The sequence below is a fragment of the Miniopterus natalensis genome, chromosome 3, assembly GCF_054644295.1.
Source record: "Miniopterus natalensis isolate mMinNat1 chromosome 3, mMinNat1.hap1, whole genome shotgun sequence".
Classification (NCBI taxonomy): Eukaryota; Metazoa; Chordata; class Mammalia; order Chiroptera; family Miniopteridae; genus Miniopterus; species Miniopterus natalensis.
Genome location: NC_142083.1, coordinates 85,149,202 through 85,165,524, shown reverse-complemented (window position 1 = coordinate 85,165,524; position 16,323 = coordinate 85,149,202). Strand labels below are relative to the sequence as shown.

General features: G+C 42.8%; 1 pseudogene; it reads left to right on the top strand.

Annotated features, from left to right (window-relative positions):
• The first annotated feature begins 2,443 nt into the window (after positions 1 to 2,443).
• Positions 2,444 to 4,349, top strand: LOC107525465 (tubulin alpha-1B chain-like; annotated as a pseudogene).
• The last annotated feature ends 11,974 nt before the right edge of the window (positions 4,350 to 16,323 follow it).

Sequence of the window (16,323 nt, the reverse complement as noted above, 5' to 3'; positions counted from 1 at the left end):
TTGCAAACAGGGCCACACACTACTCCCTTCTCTTTAGCCACACCCCTTCTCGATGTGACTTTGTACTTCTCCCATCAGGAGGTGGAGCCTGTGGCCCTGCCCCTTGGCTCTGGCCTGGCCTGAGGAACTTTGAATGATCCAATGTGGCAGAAGTACCAGTCCAGACATCGAGAGGCCTTGCAGCTTCTCTCTTGAAACACCCTGAGCTCCAGTGGGGCCCGGTGACCTTTTAAAACAAGCCCTTCAGGTGACTGTGATGCACGTTAACATTTAAGAACCACTAAGCTGAGTGCATGGTGTTATTATAAGTCACTACGTTTGGGGGTGGTTTGTTACCCAACAGAAGCTAACCGATACAGGTGTGGAAGATGAACTCACCGATGCCCTTGAGATGCTTAAAGTTTATTAGGGGACATAACATGTTCTTAAGCACAAACAGTCTGTAATGTATAAGGCCAGATGTTAAAATTATAAACCCATATCAGATTGCATGACAGTAATGATAACTAATATTTAAATACGTGCTCCCTACGTGCCCGGCTTTGAAGTGCTTTGCATTGATTATTTTACTTAGTCCTCATGGGAACCCTTTGAGGTCAGTGCTATTTTAATGTCCATTTTCTAGATGAAGAAACTGAGGCCTAAAGAAGGCAAGAGCTTTGCCTGAGGTCACTCAACCAGCCAGTGGCAGAACCAAGGTTGTGACCTAGGTGTCTACCAGACTCTCAGGCTTATGCTGTTATGTGTTGTGGGAGCCAAACCCCGAGTGTGGTGCAGAAAGTGTGCTGTGAACGTCCGGAGGGAGAGCCTTGCAATTCCACTTGGGAGTCCGGAGGGGATTTACGGCAGAGGGAGTCCCTGGGTTGATTTTGAAGGCCAGGCAGGACCAGGACATGTGCAATAGAAGAGAATGAGAACTTCAGAGAGAGAACAACTTGAGCAAAGGTGAGGGAACAAGCAAACCTCAGGAAGAGCAAGGAGTTCGCTGACAGAAGGGAGTGTTCCAGGGAAGGACTGCGGCAGAATTTTAAATTCAGAGCATTCCAGAGATCCAGCATTAATAATATTTTTTGGACACAAGGTGTGGAAAAGGTTATTTAAAATATCAAATTATTAAGCCCAGCATTAACAGCATGTCTTCTGCATTTTAGGTAGTGTGGTCTCTGAATTGATTCACTGTTGGACTATGTACATAGTTGGAAGATGCTAGGCTTGAAATGGTAGGGACAATATTTTGTTGTTCTTTTAGTTTATTCTCTCACCTATTTTTTTTATGTAGTTATTTTTTCCCTTGAAACCCATTGAGAGGTACGACCCCTCTCCTTCTGCTTTCTTCTCAGTATGTATCAGCAGACAAAAGGAGGAATACTGAAGCGAGCATCCAAGAATGCTGCATGTGCGCAGCATTTCAATTCTGGCCATGCGCCCCAAAGGTACGAGAGCTGCCCCTGCTCCCAAGGAACTTAGCAATCTAATTGGACACTAAAACTCTCTGGCATGAATTCTAAGGACCATTAACAATGAGAAAGGAAAAAAATCAGTGCAGGCTGGAGGAACTGAGAAGACCTCCAGGGAGAAATCAGCACCAATGTGGGAGGAAAACATTTGAGTTTCATACTGACATTCAGTATTGTTAGGACCACCTCTGGTATCAACTAGAATATACTCTTATCCAATTCAGAAAAATAAGAAATGACCTTTTGCCTAAAAATTTCTTGGTACTTTTTTCAACCTGAAATAGCAAGTGTGTTTCGCTTCTTGGATGAATTCTGCTTGAAGTGCTATCTTAAAAAGGATTATGATTCTCTGCCAGCCTCAGAGGAAATGAGTACTGAAATTGATTAGTGATGCCTGCCACAGGCATGGGAGGAGCCAGGGTGAACATCCTACAGGCATGACTCCTCTCTTCCTCACTTTTCTCTGCAAATTATAAGAAAATTTTCATTTTTGTGTACCAAACTAGCTGAAATCATTAACTAACTTAACTTCATGCCTTGATTTTGACTTTTAGGACAGAGAAAAATAAAAAAATTAAACAAATATTCTAAAAGAAAACCTCCCCATACATTTCTGGTCAGTTGGTTAAATTTTAAACTTATACCTGCACTTTTCTTAAAGGATTGTATATTGATTCCTTTTTATTTAGAAAGATAACTTCAAGGTGCAGAAAAATCCTGAATTATTAAGTATAAACTGTATATCTATATAAACACTAAGCTAGGTTCTGTTGAAAACATATGTTCTTGAGTGCATTACTTACCTGGACTCTTAGCTTGTTGGGGACAGTAACCAGGACTCAGTGTCTATTCTTGTTGCCTAAGCCTGTTAACCCGCAGCTGTGTGTGAGTACATCTTTGTGCATGTTGGACAGGCTGGTGTTCAGACTGGCAATACTTGCTGGGAGCTCTACTGCCTGGAACATGGCATCCAGTCCGATGGCCAGATGCCAAGTGACAAGACCATTAGGGGAGGAGATGACTCCTCCAACAGCTTCTTCAGTGAGACAGGTGCTGGCAAACATATTCCCACGGCAGTGTTTATAGACCTGAAACCCACCGTCATTGATGAAGTTTGCATCAGTACCTACTGTCAGCCATTCCATTCTGAGCAGCTCATCACTGGCAAGGAAGATGCTGCCAATAACAATGCCCATGAGTGAAACTGGACACAATGGGTCTGGGCTGCCTGTTGCTACTTCAGCCAATGAAGCAGAGACAAGGTTGAATCATATTTAAGCATTTCTTCCACTATTGCCTGCAAAATGGGAGAGCAGAGGGATTCGTCCACATAAAATCTGTTCTGCCCTTCCCTTAATCCCTGGCTGATTATATAGGGTTGCATGCAAGGGGGAAGGGGGGGAAAGGGGAAGATGGCTTCAGGGCCTGTGGTCTGTGTGTCTCCTTCCAGGATCTTGGAAGTCCAATAACAAGGTAGTTAATTTTCAATGGTGTTAAAACCCAGTTCTGCCAGTTTCTAGAACTTTAGAATATTCAGCATTCCTGAGGCAAACTCCCGGAGGGGCAGGGGAGTCAGGCTCCAGGCATAGCAACTAAATCAAAGCACATCCTGTCCTTTGTCTGTTCTCAAAGTGTATTTTCTTTTCTGAGCAATGGACCCATCTAGGCCCCAAGGTGTCTCAACTTTTTACAGCTCTGTTTTTCTTCTAGCACATCCTCCAGTTTCCCAGGGTCTGTAGGAAAACTTCTTATCTATAGTTAGTAAGGTGAATAATCATTAAACAGCTATGGTCCTATTCCTATTAGGTGCCTCCCCCTTTCTCAATCGCAATTAACAGGGCGTGATCAACGTCTCTGTCCCCAACATGAGCACTACACCATTGGCAAGGAGTTCAGTGATCTCGTCTTTGACTGAATTCAGAAACTGGCTGACCAGTACACAGGTCTTCAGGGCTTCTTGGTTTTCCACAGTTATGGTCAGGGAATGGTTCTGGGTTCACCTTCCTGCTGATGGAATATCTCTCTGTCAATTATGGCAACAAGTCCAAGGTGTAGTTCTCCATCTACCCAGCCCCCCATGTTTCCAAAGCTCTAGTTGAGCCCTACAACTCCATCCTCACCACGCACACCACCCTGGGGCACTCTGATTATGCCTTCATGGTTGACAACGAGACCACCTACGACATCTGTCATTAAAACCTCGATACTGAATGCCCAACCGATACCAACCTTAACCGCCTTACTAGCCAGATGAAGTGTCCTCCATCACTGCTTCCCTCAGGTTTGATGGAGCCCTGAATGTTGATCTGACCGAATTCCAGACCAACCTGGTGCCATATCCTCGCATCTACTTCCCCCTGGCTATATGTGCCCCTGTCATCTCTGCTGAGAAAGCCTACCACGAACAGCTTACTGTAGCAGAGATCACCAATGAATACTTTGAGCCAGCCAACCAGATGGCAAAATGTGACCCTTGCCACAGTAAATACATGGCTTGCTGCCTGTTGTACCATGGTGACATGGTTCCCAAAGATGTCAATGCTGCCGTTGCCACCATCAAGACCAAGCCCAACATCCAGTTTGTGGACCGGTGCAGTGGCTTCAAAGTTGGCATTAATTACCAGCCTCCCACTGTGGTACCTGGTGGAGACCTAGCCAAAGTACAGCGAGCTATGTGCATGCTCGGCTGTTGCTGAGGCCTGGCATCACCTGGACCACAAGTTTGACCTGATGTACACCAAGCGTGCTATTGTCCACTGGTACGTGGGTGAGGGCATGGAGGAAAGAGAGTTTTCTGAGGCCTGTGAGGACATGGCTGCCCTTGAGAAAGATTATGAGGAGGCTGGTGTGGATTCTGTTGAAGGAGGGGGTGAGGAAGGAAAGGAATACTAGGTACCATTCCTTTCAGCCCTGCAACATGTCATAGTCAGAACTTCAGGTTCAACAGCTGACAGGTGTTAAAGCTTTCTGGCTAGATTTTCTTTACTTTTACCTGTGATCATGTCTGTCTTTTTCATGTATACTTATAAGATTTCCCCCTCATGTTTAAAAGTAAAGGCATTGAGAAATAAAAAAAGAAAAGAAAAGAAAATATATGTTCTTGGTTGGGAGTCTATTTGCATTAAGGTGGAAACACTCATTGGAGGATTTAGGTACTTACTAGAGTGGTATTAGGTGATTCTATAGTGTTTGATTCTAATTAACTTTAGATAGCAACTCTAGGTTCTAGAGGATAAACATCAGGAAGAAAAATGGGTCACATGGAGAAACTTTTTTTTTTTAATTAGACAACAATAGCAAGAGGAATGGAGGTGGAGGTTAGTAGGGCTTGCATACTGCAAAACTCTAGAAAGGCCATTTTTTCAAAGATATGTTTCTATTGGTTTCAGAGAGAGGAAGGGAGAGGGAGCATTAATGAGACAATCAGCGGCCTCCTGCACGCCCCCCCACTGGGGATCTAGCCTGTAACCCCAGTATGTGCCCTGACCTGGAATCAAACCATGACCTCCTGGTTCATGGGACAACACTCACCAACTGAGCCACACCAGCCAGGCTAGAGGGGCCATTTTTAACACAGTCATTTGCAACACAGTGAATAGGACCTCCTAGCATTGCGCTGTGGAGGCTCTTCCAGTCTAAGCCAATTTGAAGTTCAAATGCCAATTTCAGTTCAGCTCAATAAATATTTACTTAACATTTATCAAGTGTATTAGCCAAGGTTCTCCAGAGAAACAGAACCAATGATATATATGTAGACATGTGATTTATATATATAGAATATGTGTGAGATTTATAGATATACATTATATATATAGGAACTGACTCATTGAGTCACTTGATTATAGAGGCGGAGAAGTCCCATGATCTGTCGTCTATAAGCTGGAGACCCAAGAAAGCCAATAATGTAGCTCTCGTCCAAGTATGAAGGCCTGAGAACCAGGAGCACCTATGGTGTAAGCCCTGGGCCAAGGGCAGGAAAAGACTAATGTCTTAGCTCAAAGAGTCAGGCAGAGAGAGAGGGAAAGAGAGAAAGAGAGAGAGAGAGAGAGAGAGAGAGCAAATTTTCCCTTCCTCTAGCTTTTTGTTCTATTTAGGCCTTCAGTGGATTGGATGAGGCCCACCCACATTGGAGAGGACAATCTGCTTTATTCAGTCTGCAGACTCAAGTGCTAATCTTATCAAAAAACACCCTCACGGACACACCAGGAATAATGTTTAGCCAAATATCTGGGCATGTCATGATCCAGTCAAATTAAAATATAATATTAACTACCATACCAAGTGTCTGGCATTGTGTTTAATACTGAAAATACAGAGATAAATAGGAAAAGATCCCTTATCTCAGGGAGCTCTCAGAACAGTGGAGAGAGGGAATGACAATTATAATACAGTGTAATGCACATTAGTACAGAGAGAAGTGCCTGGTGATATGGCGGTGAGGGGGCTGGGGAGCAGTGAGAAGCATGGTTTCCTGGAGAAGATGATGTTTAAGTTGAGTCTTAAAAGATGGGTGAGAGTTTATGCAGAAAACAAGATTTGGGAAAGTTGTTCTAGGCAATGAACAGCATGGCTGAAGGCATAGGGGGTGTGAAAAATCATGACGTGTAGTAGGAACTATAAGCCATTTGGTATTGCTAAAAAAGGGAAGTGTAGGACTGTGTATGTCTGGGAATCTGACGGGGGAGCTCATAAAGGACTCTGGTGCTATAGTAAGGATTTGGGACTTTATCCTGAAGTAGCAGAGAGTGCAGGGTTTCAGACATGTGTCAGATTTTTCTTTGGGCTAAATCACTCCAGTGAGCAATGCCAAGTAAGTGCAAGAACATGCATGAAACAGAAGGCCCCTTTCCTCCTTAATGTAAAGTGATAGGGAAGAATAGAAAAGTTAAGGAGAGAGCCCCTAGGGCTTTGTTCTCAAATACCACTTAATGCTAAACACTTGGAGATACACTAGAGGTTTAGGTGAGTTTTGGAAGCTTTATGAGTCTAATGAGAGACTTGGAAGGGTTGTTTTTATTCAACTTCAGACACAGATGTCAAGTTAGAGCTACAGAGATTTTTTAATTAAAATTTGGTGAGGACATACCTTAGAGAAACCTGTGCATGTGTGCTCAACATTCATGATCTAGAATATTCATAGGAGCATTGTTCAAGATAGCCCCAAAGTGGAAACAGCCTAAATGTGCCTCATCAGTAGCCTAGATAAAAACATTGTATATTCATGTAACATGTAATATATTCATGGAATACTATACAGCAGTGAAAATAAACATCATAGAACTACATACAATTATGAGGGTGAATCTAAACATAATACTGAGCACGCACAACAAAAGCAAGACACAAAAGAACACATCCAATATGAATCGACTTATATAAGGCACCAGAAAAGGCAAGATGAAACTGTTTTGTTGAAGTATGTATCTGTTAATGGAGGGGAGAGGGCATTGTCTCCCCTTGGTTGCTAGTGGGGGTGTCTTTCTGGCAATATCCCAAGAAAAAGGATTTTCTGAGACTCACATGAGAGAAGGAGTAATATTTATTTGTATGGAATTATATCCCTGAGTTTCCAAAGTCACATTTGCCTTAGTCCAGTCATGGAAGAAGTGTATCTGGGGCTTCAGTAGAGCTAAAATCAGAGCCAGTACCTAGAATTTCCTTTCCATGTTGGAGCTGGGTTCAGCCCAGCATCAGGCTAGCTTAGCTTGTGTTTCCCACTGCAGTCCTTTAGTCCATTGTGGGGGAATCCTCATGGCCACGGGCCATAGGGGTGAATGCAAGAGAGCCAAGAGTCACAAGAGTCACAAGCCAAGCACTCCAAGAGCAGGGAGCAATGAGAGAGTGAGCTTTTTTGTTCAGGAGATCATGTATTCCCAAATTTTTGCATGCTTGCAATGGCCACACCCATTCGGGCCAATGATTTCTGTTCCTAGGCATGACTGACAGGCAAATACCTTCCCTGTGTCACCCCAGCTTTCCTGGGCCTGTATCTATCTTTCCTTTGTTGGATCCCTTCCCCCAGTGCTGTGCAGGGAATAAGCTGGTGGTTCCCTGAGGAGTGCAAAGTTGTAGCTTCCTGGTGAAGCTGCCCAAATGACATGCCTATAATGTTTGGCCTTCCTTTTGCTCCTATCCTATTACTAATAACTAGCTAACTGCAATGGTATCATATCCATAGGTTGTAAAACTACAAAGGAAGGCAAAAAAAGCTTCCCTCAAAACCTTGGGTGGAGTGTTAGTTCATTAAATGGCCCCCTACAGGGAGGGCAAGGACAGACTGAAGAAAGAGAAGGCCCGCTTCAGATTGGTAGGTGGCAGGTTTTAACAAGCAAGGGAACTTACATACAAGGCTCATCTTGGGCAGCCCAAAGATGAGTAGATCTTTGCACTGGCCACCAGAATCTTAAAGTTTACATAGAGGCCTTAATGGCGTTAAGTTACATGTACAGTCTAGATGGTCTCAGCAATGCCTTTTCTCAAGGCTGCGTCCTTGAAATGGCTTGGGCTATGGAAATGTGGGTGAATGGTACATTCCAAGGACAGGGGAGCATAGTGAGGAGCCTCCGACTGCCTGGGTCCAGCTTGAGAATCAACTAGTGGTCCCATCCTCTCAATGACCTCCTCCAACAGAATCGCAGGTATTTAAAATATGCAGAGAATCTAGACACCATCTGGGAGCAGCTCCATAAATTCCAAGTCTTGGTGCCGAAGAACCTCTCCAAGATTGCTCCTGCAAGGTCAAACTTCCAAGGTGATTCGACAGATTCAGAGCTGTGCAAGAAGACTCATTTTTTGCTTGCCCAACATCTTGGGGGCAACATCAGCCCCATTTGAGAACCACTGCTCTAGAACAGCGCTGTTCAACAGAAAGACACTGCGAGCCTCATATATTATTTTAGCTTTTCCTGTAACTACACAAAAAGTGTAAAAAGAAACAGGTGAAATGAATTCTAATATATCCAAAGTATTATCTTTTCAATAAGTCATCAATATAAAAAGTAAGCTGATATACTTTACATTCTTTTTTTCAACACTTAGTCTTTGAAATCGCGAGTTTTACACTCCCGGCACAATTCATTTTGGACTGGACACTTTTCAAGTTCTCAATAGCTCATGTGGCTTGTGGCTGCCGTGTTGGATGCTGTGTTTCTAGAACATAAGCTCCACGAAGGTGGGGATTTTTGTCTGTTTCTTACATTGCCGTAACTTCAATGCCTAACTGTGCACAGTAGCACCTAGTAAACCCTTAATAGATATTTTAAAATCAATGATTAAACGAGTATCCAAATTTGCTTGTAAGAGAGAGGAAGGGTATTATTTTTTTGACCAGTTTTATTGAGACGTAATTGACATACAACACTGTGTAAGTTTAAGGTGTACAGTGTAATGAGTTGACATACATATATTGTGGAATAATTATCACAATATGTTTAGTTAAGACCCATCTAGAAGGGCATCTGGGCACTTTCAAAGCAGTAAGGACAAGCCAAAGCAAGTTGAATAATTCCATCTGATGAGGGCTTAGATCTCACACAAGATAAAATTCATAAAACCACTAGTAAGGTGGCCGGTTTGCTGTTAGGTGGATGAAGCGTGTGGGTGGAGCCGATGCATGCTCACTGATTTCCTGCCGGCCTCTGCACCTCCCAACGAGATGCCGAGTTGTCCTCTTTTAAGCACCTTCCCGTCACCCATTGGCCCCCCAATGTAGTTTGATATCCACACGATTGTTCTCTTTGTTGCAACACTATTTTAATGGCTCAGGTACCCTGTTAAGAACTACAGATTTCTTCTAGCTGTCTGGTCCAAGAACTATTGGCCGGCTCTCGCTGCATTTGAGACTGAACTTTTGAAACTGGCAAACACCATGATCTCCTGTGTATGTGTAGGCAGTTAAGTGTGCTATTAAAATGAGATGGTGTTTTGCTCTTTACCTATGACATGCTGATGCAAGCACACCAGCCACAAAAGACACAGCCAGGACCTTCTCTCAGCAACTTTTCCCACGTCTTCTCCCAACATCTTGCTGTACTTTTCAAATTAGACTACAAGTCCTTTCGGGCCTTGCCTCAATTTTTCCTTCCTCCAGCAGTAGGAGCAGTACAATCCTGGGCAAGCTAGTTGTACAATATGACACTAATTTATTTCATGGATTTTCCTTCTTCCACCCTCCCCGGCATTGGATATAAACATGCACATATAGAGGGACTAGATTTTATTTTTAGTTCAAGAAAAAGATTCTCCTCTATTGCCCTAGTTGGTTTAGCCCAGTGGTTAGAGCGCTGGCCCCCCCTGGACTGAAGGGTCTCGGATTCGATTCCCGTCAAGGGCCACATGCCTTGGTTGCAGGCTCGATCCCTGGCCCCGGTTGGGGCACGTGTGGGAGGCAATCAATCCATGTGTCTCTCTCACATCGATGTTTCTCTCTCTCTCTCCCTCCCTTCCACTCTCTCTGAAAAGCAGTGGAAAAATATCCTTGAGTAAGGATTAAAAAAAGAAAAAGTTTCTCCACAGCTGACAAATATCAAGGGAGAAACCCAACTGCACTAACTGAAGTACAATACTTTTGCATCAAGAAATCATCTATGATAAAATTGGATTTCCCCTTTTCAACAAGTCTGCCATCCCGCCTCTGTTCCTGTCAGCACATCTGCTTGGTAGATGTTACACCAACCTGTTATCACCCTGGAGGATACAGACACATTTTCCTGAAGCTCCTTCTAATGCCAACCTTTTTGCTCTCTGTTAAGTGGTGACAGTCCAGGCTTGCCCCCTCTGCTAACATGGTTTACAGAAGAGTAACCTCCAGCTGAACCAGAGGTTCCAGCGTCCCATCCTAGTCTATCACTTTTACATATCCCTGGGCAGGAGAGGCAAGATTTGAACTCTCCAGTGAGGGCAGATCAGTGGTTTTGAGTCTTTCTGAGTCGTTTTTAGTTAAATACATCCAGGGGTTTATCACAACCAAATGTGGGCAATCAGTGGCATCATCTGAAAGACTTTTAAAGGATACAAATTCTGGTTTTAGTGAACAGTCCTCTGGCAATTCTGGTGGTAGGATCCTTATTTTTTTGGGGGGGCAGGAGGGACCCATTTACATTGTTTAAGTGGAGTCAGCATTGATGTGCTGCCACAGGGATGGGCACCTGACAGCCTCACCTGTCAGAGCACTATATCCTTCTGGCTACGGATTGGTTAAAAGATGGGCATGTGACTCAGGCTAGACCAATCAGGGATCTCTCAGAGACTTTTGCTGAAACCTCCAGGAAAGAGAGCGCTCCTGTCTTTGAGGACCACTAGCATAAAGACAAGGCGAGAACAGAGCTGCTGGTGGCTAACACTTCATCGCATGGGAAACCCATGAGTGGAGCTAGATGAGAGGACAAGCGAGCCAGGAGATGGAGGAAGGAGGGAATCTTGAAGGCAGCATTTGAGTCCCTGGGTCTAGCCAGGTCTAAAGTTAACCTTGGACTTTTTAGTTTCCCGAACTGATAAATCTACCCACTTCTTTCTTTTTCTTACGTTAGTTTTACTTGTGTTTCTATCATTTTCAAACCAAACCATACTTATTAACGCATTCCTATTTGCAGGGTCTCTCTAGTTGGAAACCGCTGAATGAGGTGTAGTGATTTCTAAACTTTGCCATGCACAATATTTTACAAAATGCTGGCTTCCAGTCTTTCTTTCACAGATTCTGATTCAGGAGGATGGAGCCCAGGAATCTGCATTTGGTAAGCACTCCGGGTCTTACTAGTACAGGACCACACTTTGGGAATCACTGACTTAGATTATTCTTCTAGGCCACAGTTTCGGAGTGAAGGAAGGTAATTGATTAGGTGCCTACCATGAGCCGGACCCCTTGGCTAGGTTCTGTTCTTACCTCGTTGAATCCCTAGAACAACCCAGTGAGGCTCAACAAGAGAGAAATAAGATCTGTCCTCTTAAATTTGCAAAAATGATTTTGGATTGAAGTAGAACAGCAACTCTACTCTTTTAGCAAGAACAGATAAATGCAAGAAAGAAAAGAATCCATGAAGTTTTCATTGACTTTCCTGATGTTAATAATTTCAAGGATACATGAAATTAGGAGAAGCTGATTAACCTCTTACATGAAACCTACTGGTCTTATACATGTGGGCGAGAGAATGTGATGCCTCTTCCAACAGACAGAGTCATTAGCAAGGTACAGAGTCTGCGTAGCAAATACTAGAGGTGAAGCTATGAGAGACGGGCATTAATTACATTAGCCTTGATTTGAATCATCCTGTTTTGTGAAAACTCGGGACTGGACTTTTCTACAGCTGATCTTGGGTCAGTGCTATTTGTACTTCTTGTTTCTGGTTTTGAGTTTAAACTTATAAATCTGAGAGTGAGTTCTTCTGAAGAAGAAAGACCCGGCGATGAGAATTCATAGGCAGGTGATTCACTAAGGAAGCACTTGCAGGAGAAACCCACTTGGGAAGCACAAGGAGACAAACAAAAGTGCAATTTCAGGCAAAGTTCCTTAGAGGGTAACTCCAGCCCGATCCTGCAGAGGAGCCTGGAGTTTAAGGTATACTTCAGAGTTTGTTCTGACCGGAGGCAAGAGAGGTGAAATTTCATACTCCTGCACCCAGAAGTCATTGACTAAGGACTCCTCAGAGGATATAACTCCTGAGCACAACTGTTTCAGAACATCCACGCGAATTTGCTCCAATAGCCTGAGACATCTTTCTTCCTCTAAAGACTTACTTGAGTGTGGTAACGGTAATGAAAGCAAACGGAAGCAAGCAGGAGACACAAGAGATTACCAAAGGAATCCAAGAAGACCTGGCTAGAGCCCCATAGTGTTGGTGCAATAGCACTGGTTTTGTTGCTGACTTGGCAATCTAGTCGTTTTATTCATTTTATGAATTCACCAGTGGACCACTAGTGGACGACAGGCATTGGCTCTATAATGCGGCCCTGATCTAATCTCAGAGTAAAGGGTTAGGAAGTATCCTCCAGGTTACTATCTCTCAGACATGCCCAATTCTTAATATTTTTGTGTGCCCCAAATGTGCATAAAAAGGCCTAGCCTTTGCTTTTTTTCCTTAACATTTTTTATTTATTTATTAAAGTGGGTAATCCTAGTTGAAGAATGCACATATTGTCCATCGGACTCAATAAAGCAATCTTTGATTAAAGAAAACCATGGGTCTATTAAAATTATAAAAGTGAGGCATGCCACAAGAAATGAAATTAGAAATGAAAAAAACAAAGTGGAAAAACCTCTCCCTTAAGTAGCACTACCCAGAGGTAACCACGTTCTAGTGGTTCATCCTACTTATTTATTTAGCCAATCTCTTACGGATGAACATTTGGGTTGTTTCCAGTTTTTCACTAATACAATGTTTCAACAAACTTTTTTTTTGGTCTACAGTCTTATATACAAGGATACCAGCACCTTGTGCACATGGAGCTGCTTGAAGGAGAATTGTTGGTACCAAGACTCATGCATTAAACATTTTAAAAGATGGAGTCAAGGGCTCACTCCCTACCCCACCCTGCAAAAGGTACTAATGTATACTGTCACCAACAGGGATTAAGTGCTAATTTCTTGTTATTTTAATCTTAAACAAACAAAACTCACCGTTGTCCATATATCACTGTGTTTATTGAATTTGCTCTTGTGCATAACACATAGCACTTACCCACCGAACCTCATATCTGTCAGTATAATCTGTTCTAGAATATGATTTTGCCCAAGCTAAAACCTGAGTAATTTTCCTCCTAGATATTTTAAAGTGCATAGTTCATTGGCTTTTGGTACGTTTCACGGTGTTGTGCAATCATTGCCGCTCTCTAGTTCCAGAACACATTCACCACCTCAAAAAGATAATCATTTTTAACGACCTTTGTATGGCACTGAGTGGAAATCCACTGTTTCCTGGATGCTTGGGAAGAAAGGAACGACGGGTTTTGAGTAGAAAAGTGACCGTCACTGAAATTAAAAATCTGATCATGTTTTTTCTTCTGTGCTGTAAAGTTTCTGGGACTTGGAGTGTTCCTTTCAGCGCTGGGGACTTCGCCACTGTGCTCCCCTTTTGAAAGAACCCCCACTGGCCTGAATAATTTAAAACGCTGAGGGGGGGTCTTGGTAACAGGTAGTGCGGTCCACTCTCACAGTCGCGCATTACCCTTGAGTCTGGTGTCCCCTTCACCCGACCGTGCAGCCCATCGTCCAGCCGCGCCACCTGCAGTAGTTCCCCCTCATTCCTGGGGATACCTTCCAAGGCCCCCAGTGGATGCCTGAATCCGCGGGTAACACCGACCCCTAGGTATACTATTTTCCTATATGCGCACACGTATGATAAAGCTTAATTTATAAATTAGTCATGGGAAGAGATGAACAACAACCATAAATAAAACAGAGCAATGATAACAATACACTGCAATAAAAGTTATGTGAATGTGGTCTCTCTGAAAATATCTTATTGTATTTTACTCACCCTTCTTGGGATGTCGTGAGATGGCACAATGCCTTATGAACTTCTGCCTTTTCACCTAAAGGAAGCCCTTCATGGCTCCTCTTTGGCGTATCCGAAATGCCCGCATCGCTACTCTTGCACTTTGGGGCCATTATTAAGTAAAATAAGGGTGACCTGAGCACAAGCACCGAGAGCCAAGATCGCTACTAGGTGACCAACGGGCAAGGGAGCGTCCCTAGCGGGGATATGCGGGGCCCGTTCTGGAGAGACAGCATGAGATTTCATCACCACTCAGGTCAGTGAGCAACTTAAAACTATGAATTGTTTATATCCGGAGCTTCCCATTTACAGTAAACGCTCCCTATAACAGACTGATTCGGGTGAGAGGGTGTGTGTTAAAGCCCAAAGTCCGTTATAGGATAGAGTAGATTTTCCGAATGAGTATGTAAAAAAATTGACAAATTAGTTAGTTTACCTGTTTTTACTTACATAGACATGTTTGTGTAATTGAAATTAAATATGTATGAAAAGTTTAATTTCACAGGAAAGCTTTCTATATGTATTACAGTAAGTTTTAAAAATTTATATTGAATAGGCCTAGTAAATGCGTGCATTCACAGTCACCTCGAGTAAACAAACGCACACAGCTGGGGGGTGGCCTTAGCACAAGTGAGGACATCGTGTGTTAAACTGCTGCAGAAAGTCAGGCCACCCCACAACAGAATCAATTACCACCCTCCATGTGGTGTGATCACATCCTAATCATTCACCGAACATTGTTTATGAGCAGTGACTATTGGATTTCGATACGTAGACTACAGTTGTAGATATGTAATATGTATTTAGGTCAGCAAAATTACTACAGTGTTTTTCCCAACATATGGCCAATTGGCTAAAATCTGTTAAAAATAACAGTGAATTAATAACAAAAAAAATAGCATGTTCATTTAATTATAAGCAAATCTTGGTTAAAAGCATTTTAAAATTAACAGGGTGTTAATTTTCACATATAACATATGGACCAGAAATTTTGTCCGTTAAATTGCGGTCTGCAAAATCGAGGGTTTACTATAGTAGTTTTTTTAGATCAAAGTTGACTGTGGGTAACTGAAACCACGAAAAGAGGAACCGCAGACTTTATTCAAAGTCCAGAATACACTTTCCCTGGGAAATCCTAATCATCCTTCAAAGCCCATCTTCAAGGTCACCTCCTCTATAAAAATCTACCCTGATAGTGCTCTCTTTCTCCCATTTATAACCTGTAGTGCTTTGTTTAAACCTTGTCTTTCAGAGGATCTGCTGTTTGAGTGATTTAACTGTATGTCTGTCTTTCCCACCAGAATGTGAGTTTCTTGATGGTGGGGACATTCCCCTATTCATCTTTCACCTGTCCCATAGTTTCTAGTTGAATAGGTGTTTGCTGAATTGAATTTAACCATACAACATGTTACTATTAATTTTGATAGTGTTTAATTAAAAGAAAATAATCTCAGGAAAAAATGGATTGGTATTTCTGGGGGGAAAAAGACTGTCTTAGGACTCTCGGATAAAAGAACCCCAAATCTGTTTAAATTAGCTTAGGTGTAAGGAAATTTTAAAGAAAGATCAAAATCTGAAGAAAAACCAGAATTCTAGTTCTCTAAAAGAAAAGCTGTGTGGTACCAGGGTTCTGAAGCAGTAAGAGTTTATGGACCTTTCCTCTAGTGATTATTTTTTTCTCTCAATTAGCATTTATTGAGCACCTACTATATGCTGAATGGTGGCAGGCACCGGGCATGCAGCAGTGAGCAGACTCTTACCATCCCTGCCCTCATGCAACTTTCAATCTGGTTCCTAAGCATTAATGTAATAGGACTCTTGGCCTTCATTCCCTTCCAATCTGTGTTTCTTAGTTCAAGTTCTTGAGGACAAATCAAATTAGCTTTTGGGCAGTATTATAATTGGTTGGAGCCTCCTGAGTCAGGCATCTGGGTCCATCTCTGGCCAGGCTCTAGAGAACAGGAGAACAGAGACTTTTCTGAAGGGGGTCAAGGGCTGATCAGGCACCCCAAAAACATTCTTATTCTACATGCTGCAAATACGTCATCTGTAATTCATTTTATATCCTTTAAGGCACCAGATTTCAAAGACGACTCTAATAAAGAAAAAAGCCATTTTGTATTATGCTGCTCTGGGAGGCCAGGACAATTACCGCTTTAATTTGAAAGGAATTTCTGCCCGAGCAATTAGCTGTCAGTGAATATTGCAGACGATTTGGGGAGCTGGGACCTTAGAGAGCACCAAACTCTGCTGACCTATTTTCCAGATGAAAACACCGAGGCACGGAGAAGGGAAATGATTTGGTAAAGGTCAGGGATCTGTCACAGGGGACTTGGGAATGGAAGTCAGGTGGTGGCTGAGCTGTTTGATGCTTTTAT